The sequence below is a fragment of the Pinus tabuliformis genome, chromosome X, assembly GCF_031772625.1.
Source record: "Pinus tabuliformis cultivar Carrire ecotype Pingquan chromosome X, CPIR1, whole genome shotgun sequence".
NCBI lineage: Eukaryota > Viridiplantae > Streptophyta > Pinopsida > Pinales > Pinaceae > Pinus > Pinus tabuliformis.
In genome coordinates, this window is record NC_142308.1 from 1322816080 (window position 1) to 1322828700 (window position 12621).

At 35.2% G+C, this 12621-nt stretch overlaps 1 pseudogene; it reads left to right on the plus strand.

Moving 5' to 3' along the window:
* The first annotated feature begins 11522 nt into the window (after positions 1–11522).
* LOC149144961 (suppressor of mec-8 and unc-52 protein homolog 1 pseudogene) lies at positions 11523–12621 on the plus strand (annotated as a pseudogene).

Here is a 12621-nt window from a genome sequence, read left to right on the forward strand (position 1 = left end):
AAGATGAAATTCAATACCCATCTCAGTTCCAAATATATCATCCCCAATAACACCTTCACATCCCTACGAATTAATAAGTTTGATAGAACTTTGATTGTAACCAATCACCACTCCTCCAGATCATCCTTTTTCATCAATACCAAAGAATCACCACCCGAGGAGAAGCACTTCCAGCAATATAACAATATCAGAATTGTTGCCCAAAGTTGCTTGAAAGAAATTCATGTCTAAATGGTTCAAGTGCACAAGTTTTTCGATGGCTAAGCGTTTGGAGGGGCTATGAAACCCTCTACAATAGAAAGACATAAATTTCATGGGGGACCAAAGACATGGGTTATAATGACCAAAAGTTGTATACGAAAATATTTAAAATACTTCAAAGACATAAATGTCCATTATAAGACATATAACTATGTATTGAATATTGTATAAGAATTGATATGAGATATGAGATGATTACAAATGATAATGAGGGCCTTCTTATATACCCTAGGCGGGTTCCATTTCATGAATGGTCATGTCCCTAAGACATGCCTCTTCATTACTAACTAACTAACCATTAGTTAATTAATTATTATTATATTTATATGAATCATATTCATAGCATTGCCTCTCTCTTCAAGAAGCTTTGTCCTCAAAGCTTACTGAGAATATCTTCTCTTCTTTGAACTTTCATCTTCATTGATATAAGGTGCTATGATGCTTTGAGTGATAGACAAAATTGTTGTACTGAGAATAGATCAGACCATCCTAGATTAATCTTCTATGGAATATTCTGATCTTTGAAAATTTGTGATGAATAGTTATTGTAGGAATGGGTTCTGCAAACTTCAGTATTCTTGGGAACATAATTTTTTCGTTTACATTCTGAGTGATATTGGTACGTAGATTGATTGGAAAGTATTCACTTGTGGTTCAGATGTCGATAAATAGTTCTTCTAGTTGGACTTTCCCATATCATGTTAGTGATTGTTTCCTAATTTCCTTCAGTCGTTGTTGTTGTTGAGTTGCCTATTGAATCATCATTTGAAATGTCTATTGTTTGAACTACAACTTCTACATATGTCTCCACTTCAGTAGGTTTATCCTCTGCTTGAGTTACGATTTTGACTGGATCAATATTTGTTTCGTGATCTTCAACTTGGACTGAAATGACTGGAGACTTCGATACTACTTCTTGAAGTTGTTATAACTTGTCATTTAGTGATTTCTTGTCACTTTTAAGCTTATTTATTTACGTAAGTAAGGCTTGGTTATGATTCCTCAGACGTGAAAGTTCACCATTTTGTAAATCGTTGACTTTGTCCTTAGTATCTTTCTCTTTATCTTTTAAATTTTCTATTTGTTCTAATAATTTCTTATTAAGGGTTTTTAGGCACAAATTTTCTTTTTCTTTTTATGATAGATTCTCCTTTAGTTCCTTATTAGAACTTTCCTTTTCTTGTTTTAGTCTTTGTTTCTTAACCTTGGACTTTTTTATCTATGAAAGTAATTTCTCATTGTGATCCCTTAGACGCCAAATTTCTTTCTTGATTTCTATTGATTTTTCATGCGAGATCTTTATATTTCTTCTATGATGCTTCATTCTTTCATTGAAGTTTTGTGATTTCTTCCTTTAATTGTTTTATTTGCATATTCTCATTATCTTGATGTTCTTCTATACTAAATGATATTCCACACGTTGGACAACGTAAATTGCATTTATTTAATACATGTATATCCAATTTCGTCTAGACAACTTGGACATTTAGTCCAAAATAGTGATTGTTGTGTGAGACTCATCTTGACTACTTCATTATTTTCGAATTAGGCTCCATTTTTCTTGACTTGATAACCTTCCTTGGTAAAAAGAAATTCTTGATAATATATATATATATATATATATATATATATATATATATATATATATATATATATATATATATATATCTATATATATATATATATATATATATATATATATATATATTCTCAACAATTGTTTTTTTTAACCTTTTTTTCTATATATATTTATAATATATTTTTTCTTTTTGAAAAGTAACAACCCTACTTAAACATGGTTATTCACCTCTTTGGGGTGTTATATAAAATATAATTCCACTTATGTTCGTTTGTCTCGGCTAATTTTTTCCATGTAAAAAGTAAAACTTACCATTCACATAAAGAGATTTTGTATTCCTTTTGTTCTTCTTTTACCTTGAAATTTTGTTCTTCTTTTACCTTGAAAATACCACAGGCAATTACCATGGGTTGCTAAAACCACGAGCTTGTAAACCAGTTAATGAAGAATCAAGATAATCTTATTTTCTCTTACGTATAGTTTTAAAGATATTTGGAAAGATTCCCTTTTAAATTGATCATGCACTTTTTTATCAATAATGTAGAACATTTATATATATATGAATGTTCTCCTTCAAAATTTACACCAAGCCTTTTTTTAATAGTATATTTTTTAATGAGAAGATTTTTCGGCGGAAATCACATTATAATATTTTTGTCGACGCGTTTCGAACCAATGAGTGTGGTTCATCGTCAGGACAAGTTGAAGAACCAGATCATGGCTATAGGTTAAATAGGGAGAGCAGATCTTCCAACGACTATATTTGACTAGGAAACAACTATTTTGACTAAGAAACGGCTAAATTTGACTAGCCAACTTGACTAGACCGAGGGAGAGGAAAAGTTATTAATGTTATGATTATTACCAAAATTATTGTTATATTTATTACCAGCATTTGAATAAAAGTAAAGTTTGTATTCAATTTTTTTTAGAAAATTAATAAATTAGTTGTCCAATTATAATTAAAAATATAAACGGTTAGTAAATTATCAAGGAAGTTAGTTTTTTTTTTTTGTTATATTACTACCAAAAATTGTAATCACTCAATCAAACATTAATCATTAATAACCTAAAAATTTCTAATATGGAATACTAATTAAATGAATATGTATATTAGGAAATAATTATAAATCAAAAACATTACATCAATAATATAGTATGGAATGATATGTAAAAATATACCTTCGTAATTTAATATAAATATATAAATAAATAGTTAATAAGTTATTATGCAAGATAGTTTCATTTGTTATTAATATCATAGATAGAAATTGTAAGTCCACATTCTTTATGTTTCTTTATTTCTTTTTCCACTTCTTATTGTATTCTTCTTGTCGACATGTTGATGCCTAGAATATTTCATGAGTATGTTTATACATTCACTCGATTTGTGCCTTAAATTATTACAAATATAACATTCAATTTCATCCAAGAGAGGAGAAAATACATTATTCTTTCCAGTATAAGGATTCCCAAATCTGGGTGTTAAGGAATGATAATATCTAACATTTTTATTTCTTATAGATATATAGGCTTTGCAATTTATAGCCTTATGACCAAAGTTATGACATGAAGAGTAATAGCCATAAAAGGGATTTTGGTACTTGAAAACATATCACCTTTGTGGAGGAGAAGCTCTTCTGAATTCTTTTTATCTTTCTTATTGTTTCCTTGACTTACTATGAGTATCTTTTGTGAAGTTGATAGGATCATTACTTTGTTGGTTATTCCTTTTGCATGTGCCTTTAATTATCTTGGTGGAGCTTCCTTTGAGTGCATTTACATAGTTGATATGCTCTTCTTTTTATGGGGACTTTATGCTTGAGTCACCTTTCAAGATCTCATAATGCTCTTCATAAACAAACATGTCTTGATTGTTGGTGATCTCTAATTATTGAGGATGTTATCGAGATTTCTATATCCCTTCACAAATCTTAAGTTCATATCAACTTGAGCTTTAGATTTTTATAGATATTTTCTTAAAGAGACTAACTCTGCTTCGAGCCTCTCAGAATTTTTCTCCCATTTCGTCAACTAATTTTAAAGGTTTTCTTTTCTTCTCTTTTCCTCCTTAGGTTGGGCCTTCAAATGCATGATTACTTCTTTTTTTGAATTTGGATCTCTCTTTTCTAGCTGATTAGATAGTTCCCGTTTAGGGATACAATTTACTCTTCTAATCCTTCACAAATATTTTGCTTGTCTTTTAGCTGTTTTACCAAAGTTTATTTAGTTATTTTTTCTTCTTCTAGTTGAATCTTTTATAGATTGATTGACATTTAATTAGAATAATGATTTTCCTTTTCTGCATTTAACAATTTTTCTTTCAATTTCATGTCCTTTCTTATGGTATTCCTTAGTTCATCTAGAGCATTGATCAGTTCTCCTTCAAGGACAACTCTACATTCACCTTCTTCTTTGAAATATGACTTATCTCTATAGATATGTTCATTTTCTATGGCCATGAGAAAGCATTCATCTAACTCTTCTTCGAATTTTCAATCATTGCCTTCTTTTGACAAACAATTATCCTCTTTTGGATAGAATATTTTCTTCTTCTAAGATCTCCCTTTCTTATATTTTTGAGATCTACTTCAATTCTTATTATCTTTGTCCTCTTCCTAATATTCTACTTTAGAATAAGGACATTGTGAAGCAAAGTGGCCAACTCTACCACAATCAAAACATTTTAGAGGTAACTTACCTTTATACTTTCCGTAAACCTTTTCAACTTAGTCACACATTATTCTACTTTTGGATCTGACTTGTGACTTATGCATTCTTAAGGCTCCTTTTCCTTCTTTGAGATTTTGAAGGTAACCTCCATTGATCCTGACCTTTATTTTCCAATCTTCATTTCATAGGATGTTAGAATTTTGTGTAATTGTTCCCTATTTAATTTTTCTAGGTCCTTCATCTCCTCAATGTCTGATATCTTTGCATTGAATCTCATGTGAAGAGATCTTAATACCTTTTGAACATGTTGACGGTGCTGGATACCGCCAACATAAAAGGGGTATCCCTGGTGTGAAGTCCCAATTAGACCTCACACTGTTTGGAATAGGATCCCTATCTAGAGTATCGAACGGTGCAGGATACCGCCAACATACAAGGGGTCTCCCTGATGTGAAATCCCAATTAGACCTCACACTGTTTGGAATAGGATCCCTATCTAGAGTATCAACCCGACCAACATAATACAAAGGTTTGCCTTGGTTTCAATGGATAACATAAAAGATTATACACATAACTTTCGAACAAGCAAGTAAGTTGACATTGTGAAACACCAATTGTAATGTGTAAAAGAGGCCTTCATGAGAGGGGAGACAAAAGCGAGTCTCTAAAAGGAAAGTAATAGTACTATCCTAAGAGAGGCACACGAGAGCAAGGAAAAAATTGTTAGTTATCTAGTGAAATAGTTTACATAGACACACCGATCATTAAAGCAATTACAACACACAATCAACAAGATGAGCACCAAAGCCAATGAAGTAGTAAAATTTATTTAGTACATATTAACATAACATATACCTCAAACATCTAAGGAATAGTTTTAAAACATTCACGATACATACATGAAAGTGTGTTGGCTCAATGTGCTTCTGATTATAAGTTGAAAGATTCAAGTATATAGTTACAATGGTGAGGCACTAGTTCTAATAATGGAACATTAAGTCACTTCTTGCTTCTCCAAAAGAATGATCTTATCTCATATGCCAAGTTGAAGAAGCCAAGGCTAGCTCTCCAAAGTCTAAGCCTCCAAAATCCATTTTCTTGAGTTATGAGGTTTCTTTTATAACAAGAGGAATGACCTTTCATATACCCTATGAATATTGAACTATCATCATGAATCTTGGACTTCCAACGTGACCTTTTGACTTCCATAAGCCTTTTGGAATCCTAAATGAATTTTGAACTTTTATAAGACTCTTTTGTCCACATGTGACTCTTGGACTCCCACACGTTTATATTTTGTCATTTTCTTAAAAATACATCATTACATTCCACATGATGTGGCAAGATACATTAACACATATGACATTGTGATGACACTTGTACAAGCCATGACTTCGTATTGATGGCATGGAACTTCATGATGATGTGGCAATGCCAAGCTTCTCTCTTTGCTGCTTTATCTTCAATCTTCATGAAATATTTTCTTTTTTCTTCATCCTCACCCTCCAAAGGGTGTTGGATCAGTATAAAGACCTTCTAAGTCATCACGAAATGTTTTCAATCTATCTTGGTTCAATATCTATTCATGTCTTCATGATGGTTCTTCTTTGTGCCCCTTTTCTGCAAGTGTTTCTTTATGTCTTCTCCTTGACATATTCCTTGAGTATCACCTTGATGTGTTGAGGAGGTACACTTGCCAATGAAGTTCACTCATGACAAGGAAAAATCAATATTGAAATCATCTATTCTATCTCTACCTTGCTCATGGAAGAAGTTTCTTGTGATAGTCTTTTGAAAGGAATCAAAAGGAAGGGCTTGATGAGGATGGTGCATTTGAGCTCAACAGTTCCTGAGGAGAGCACCATTGCTCACTAAAATTGCACCATGCACTATGAGGAGGAGTTCTTCAAGGTCCAGCACAGTGGGCAAGTGCGAGGAACAATGTGATGAGCCTGTTGACTAAAACTACGCCATGTTCCAGGCTCAAGGGAGTACAAGATACTGAGAGCGTAATTTGACATGATAGTGAGTTAGAGGAGGCCTCAATTTTCTCTAGGAATATGCAATGCACTAAGGAAGTAAGGTAAGGCAAGTATTGCATGCAAGGGACAAGGAAACATGATTTCTCACTAAGAATGCATTGTGTGTTGGGAAGAGAACCAAGACCACAAGGAGGGTGTAGGGTGAAGAAAAAAGGAACAAGGGAAGGAATTACAACCCACTGATCATGCACAGTGCACTCAACTAGGAGACAGAGGCAAAAATGTCGTAGTTTTCTTCCACAATAGTTTTTTGTAAGAGGAGATTGTGCAGTTCACTGAGGTAGGCAGCAAGAGGTGAGTCACTATGCCGAGGAGATGTCTAATGCATTGTGAGAGGGAGGAGACCTTATATGGAACAATTTTCTTTTTCAAAGGGCTTCTATAAATGTTCAATGCACTATACAATGCATAATTTCTCAAAACTCAGTGTCGTAAATTGGTACAAGAAAGAAGGGTTAGGTGACTATACTTTGAAAGTTCTCAACTTGCAATCAAAGGAGCTAACCTTAAGAAAGGCTCAGTGCACAAGTATGGAAGGAAGATATTTGATCAATGAGGCTCATGAATAATCTAATGCTCATCACCTTGGAAGGGGTTCATGCATTCACAACTTGCACTGGGCGAGAGGACCAAGAAGAGCTCCAAAATGGCTAAGTGTGGGATACATCAAGTAAGAGAGGGAAATGCATATGAAAGAGAATCAAACATGGATCACACACATGAATTCCATTTATATAAGCTAAGGGAATGCACAGGACTCATGAACAACAATCACACCTTGAAACAACAACAAAGCGACACTTATTTATAAGTGCGGCAATTGAAACAACACATTACGACACTTAGAACACAAGTTGTGACACAAGTGTCAACTATGACCAGAAAGTGTGCTAAGATATAGGAATGTGTGTAGCACATATTATTATGATATGTAGGACCATATAATGCAAAAGAGTGTGCTATAATTTCCTCTAGTGACGTACAAAGGTGTGACACATGCAAGAGTGAAAATAACTAAAAGTGACACCTACGATAGTAAGAAAAAGCGAAAATGACACTTACAAAAGCTGAAGAAAGTGAAAGTGACACATGCCAAAGAAAAGATAACACGAAAAGGAAACTCGTTAAAGTGAAAGAAAGCAAAAACGATAGTCACATACGTGAAAGCAACACTTATGAAAGAAAAGGTGTGAAAAAGCGACAATTGAGAAAACTCACTGGAATGATGAGACAAATGCAACCAAAAGTGAGAGGAATACTATCAATGGGGAGTGCACACTGACTATTGACATAAGTTGCATAGTGCATTGTACTTCAACCTTTCTTTCAAGAGCTACATAATGCGTAGCTAAGCTTGAATAAGAAAGATGTGCATTTGTGAATCCATCATGGACTAAGTATGTGTGAGCAAGTGAATTTAACACTTATAATCTGAGAAGAAGATTAAAACACTTCAGAAACATCAATCCATGATGAAATGACCATGATATGACAAATCTTAAGATCCTCACTATGCTCCAAAATTCAAGTGTAGGAAAAATTTTGGAGGGTACTTGTCACAACGACAACAAAACAATAGTCATTTCTTCAAATTTTTCATTAAGACCTTTAATGGTAATTACCACTTCATCAACTCTAAGGAGAAATGTTGCAATATCTTCATCTTCCTTCATTTTTAGGATTTAAAAACCTATTTTATGAGTATTAAGTTTAGCCTTCTTTGCCTTCTCGTCTCCTTCATAGTTTCTCTGGAGTTTATCCCAAATCTCCTTAGCATAATTACAATGCACTACTCTCACGAACTTTAATTAAACAAGATCACACATAATTGCATTCATTTCCTTTGCATTGTTTGCAAAAACCCTTCTTCCATCTGGATCTATTGGAGGAGTATCTAGAGTTTTGTATCCATCTTCAATATACACCCAAACATCAACACCGAGGCATATTAAATAATCACCCATTCATACTATCTAGAAGGTATAATTTGTCCAATCAAAGAGTGGAACTTTTCTTCAGAGGGATCCATCTTAACTGACCATTGATTCCTTTAATATCTACCTTCCAACGATTAGTCTGTTGCTAAAGGAACCTACTCTGATATGAGTAATTGGATTTATAAATTATAATGAGGGGGGGGGGGGGGGGGGTGGTCCATGAATCAATATAGTAATATTTAACAATTATTTAAAACATTTAATCAAAAAACAATACATCAATCACATCAAAGTATTGAATGCAAGTTATGCATGGAAATCCATTTGGGAGAAAACTACAAAATTAATTTTCTTTGTATGATTAAAGCAAGCACCATCATACTATTACAATATTTGCAAGTAACAACCTATAGGAGACACCAATCCCCTAAGCATTGCAAGCACCAACTTGCTAGAGGCACCAACCCCCTTTGATTTGCAAGTACCAAATTGTTGGAGACACCAATCCCCTAACGACTACCTCTCATGGAAATGGTCATAGATGAATGACTTACTTAACACAGTTGAATCCCAAAAAATGATATCTAATATAATGCACTTTGAAAACCCCTCAATACTTAAATACAAAAGAGTGAAGGGAACTCTACTTGAATGGTTCATGAGGCACAATACTTGATATGGTTTTGCAAATGGGGTAGCAAGCTAAGTGGGCTTGATTGTGCAGAAAAATCCATAGTTAAGCGCACTTGAGCCAAAGGCGATCTGGGATGGGTGACTCTCGGGAAGTCCTAGTTAGCGGGTGCAAGCTCCGGAAGTGATGATTGACGTTATGTGATTCATTTCACTAGTTTCAATTCCACTTCTTCACCCCTGTGAGCATCACCCGATGCAATGAGTGCTAAGTGGACTATTAAAAAATCATAAGAAAATAGTTAGTTACGACCACCTCTCATGGAAATTGTCATAGATGAACGATTTACTTAACCTAATTGAATCCCAAAAAATGATATCTAATATAATGCACTGTGAAAGCCCCTCAATACTTAAATACAAAAGAGTGAAGGGAACTCTATTTGAATGGTTCATGAGGGAAAATACTTGCTAAGGCTTTGAAAATGGGGTAGCAAGCTAAGTAGGCTTGATTGCGGGGGAAACTCCACAGTTAAGCATGTGAGGCGATCTGGGATGGATGACCTCCCGGGAAGACCTGGTTATTGGGTGCAAGCCCTAAAAGTGATGATTGACGCTATGTGATTCATTTCACTAGTTTCAATCCCACTTCTTCACCCTTTTGAGCATCACCCGATGCGATGAGTGCTAAGTGGACTATTCAAAAATCATGAGAAATTTGTTAGTTACTACTACCTCTCATGGAAATGTTCATAGATGAATGGCTTACTTAACGCGGTTGAATCCCAAAAAATGATATATGATATAATGCACTTTGAAAACCCCTCAATACTTAAATATATTTTGTATTAAAAATATTTGGTCTAAATGCTTAGAGTGATTACATCATATAGAGATATGACAATACAGTCTGTTAGGGTCAGTCTTCGCAGCCTGTCACCAGGGATCAACATGAGCTCTTACTATGTTTGGTTTGGTTAGATGTTTTGCACATGATATTCAGCACAAAACATGTCATAAGTCTATTCATCAGGAGCAGCTCAGAAAGAGCTTTCCAACGGTATATTACACTCCAAAAACCGGCTCCTAGATCAAAAGATATGACCAAATGAGTGATTGGCTCAAAGACCCTCCCGTGCAGCAGTTCAGGTATTGAATGATCCAGAGGAAACTAGGAAATGTCAATGTTTGGTTTTGTGGCTGGACTGTGACAAACAAGAAGAGACTTATTTCAGTATGAAGTTGGTGTTCAAATGATAGAAATATATAATGAGCAGGTTCACGATCTGCTTGCAAGTGATGGTTCAAAAAAGAGGCTTATGATCCGAGGCATATCCTAACTCAATGGCCTCAGTGTTCCTAATGCTAGTATGTTGCCCGTGGAATCAACACCAGATGCTTTAGATTTAATGAAAATTGGACAAAAGAACAGGGCAGTAGGTGCTACTGCTCTCAATGAACATAGTAGTCATTTTCACAGTGTCTTGACTATACATGTGCAAGGAATAGACTTGTCCTCTGGAGCTATTCTTCATGGGTGCCTTCATTTGGTTGGCCTTACTGGGACCGAGGGGGTTAACAAGTTAGAAGTTACTGGGGATAGACTTAGAGAAGCACAACATTTCAATGAATCTCTGTCAGCTCTTGGTGATATCATATCTGCTTTAGCCAACAAAAGTGCTCATGTACCATATCGTAACAGCAAGCCTACTCCGATTCTTCAAGATTCCTTAGGTGCTGCACAAAGCAACATGGAGAGTTAGGAAACTTAAGGATCAGATTGCAACACTGAAGGATGTTGTTACAAAGAAAGATACTGAGATTGAACGCTTACAGACATTGAAAGAGTCAAGATTCCATGCTCAAAATACTAATTCTCATAGCGACAAACTTAGGACCGAAGGCCCAACCCAACTCTAAGTCTCAGTGCCCCCTGCATCAACAACACACACAGCTAGAAGCACAACGTTTACACCTGGGCAATAAACAGAAACAACAATCACACACTTAGTTTCTAAAGCAAGGTTATTATCATGACATTCAACACATCAAGTGTCAAGGGGATTAATTCCCATAGCCTACGGTTGAATACTGAGTTATTTAGGAATGGTGACCAAGACCTTGAGTCATCTGTATGGGAATTCAAAAATTCCTTTTCGCAACATCATGGTAAAAAGTGTTATAAAAATTGTGCTACCATTTTGCAAAGAGAATTCTTTGCACCAAACATTTCAAACAATGCAAAATGAATGCCAGGTTTCTCTTAATACTGTAGACAGCCTTGAAACATTTGTAGCAGATATCAATAGCGGAAGATGGGATGTGATACTGCCACAAGTTGCATAGATTAAACTTCCTAGAAAGAAGCTAGAAGACTTGTATGAACAGATTGTATTGGAGATGATTTAACTTCGAGAATTAGATACTGCAAGAGCTATTATAAGGCTGACTCAAGCAATGGGTTTCATGAAGCAGGAGCAACCTTAGTGCTATCTACGCTTGCAACACCTTCTAGTTCACAAATATTTTGATCTTCGTGGGGCTTATCACGAGTCCTCAAAAGAGAAGAGGCGGTCACAAATCGTTTCGATTAATGGCCTTGATTGTTCAATATTTGAAGAGGCCACAACATCGAGGATTACCTCCTCCAGGTACATAGTTTGATCTCTTTAGGGGCACTGCAGTAGTAAAGGCAGATGAGGAAGAAATGTATCCGACAACACTAGCACATACAATTAAATTTGGGAAACAAAGCCACCCAAAATGTGCTCGTTTCTCTCCAGATGGTCAATACCTTATCTCTTGCTCAGTTGATGGATTCACAGGGGTCTTGGTCTACATCAGTGGGAAGCTTAAAAAGGATCTTCAGTATCGAGCTAATGATTCTTTTGTGATGCTTGATGATGCTGTCCTCTGTGTTGACTTTAGTCGAGATTCACAGATACTGGCTTTTGGTTCACAGGATGGGAAAATTAAGGTATGGCATATACGAACAGGTCAGTGTTTAAGGCGTCCAGAGCATGCACATTCTCAGGGCATTACAAGCCTTTCCTTCTCTCGTGATGGTAGTCGGCTTTTAAGCACATCATTTGACAGTATTGCAAGAATACATGGGCTCAAATCTGGCAAAGCGTTAAAGGAATTTTGTGGTCATACATCTTACGTAAATGATGCAATATTCACAAGTGATGGGGGTCATGTTATTACTGCTTCTAGTGATTGTACTGTATAGGTTTAGGATGTGAAGGCAACTGATTGTATTCAAACGTTTAAACCTCCACCTCCTCTCAAGGGAGGTGATGTATCAGTGAATTTTGTCCACATTTTTCCAAAGAAGTTAGAGCACATTGTAGTCTGCAACAAGGCATCATCAATCTATACCATGACACTCCGAGGGTAGGTTGTCAAAAATTTCTCATCTGGCAAAAGAGGAGGAAACACTAGAAAGGTCGAAATCATGCAGCAAGTGCAAGCAAGTCTACAGGACAAGTGTATTTGA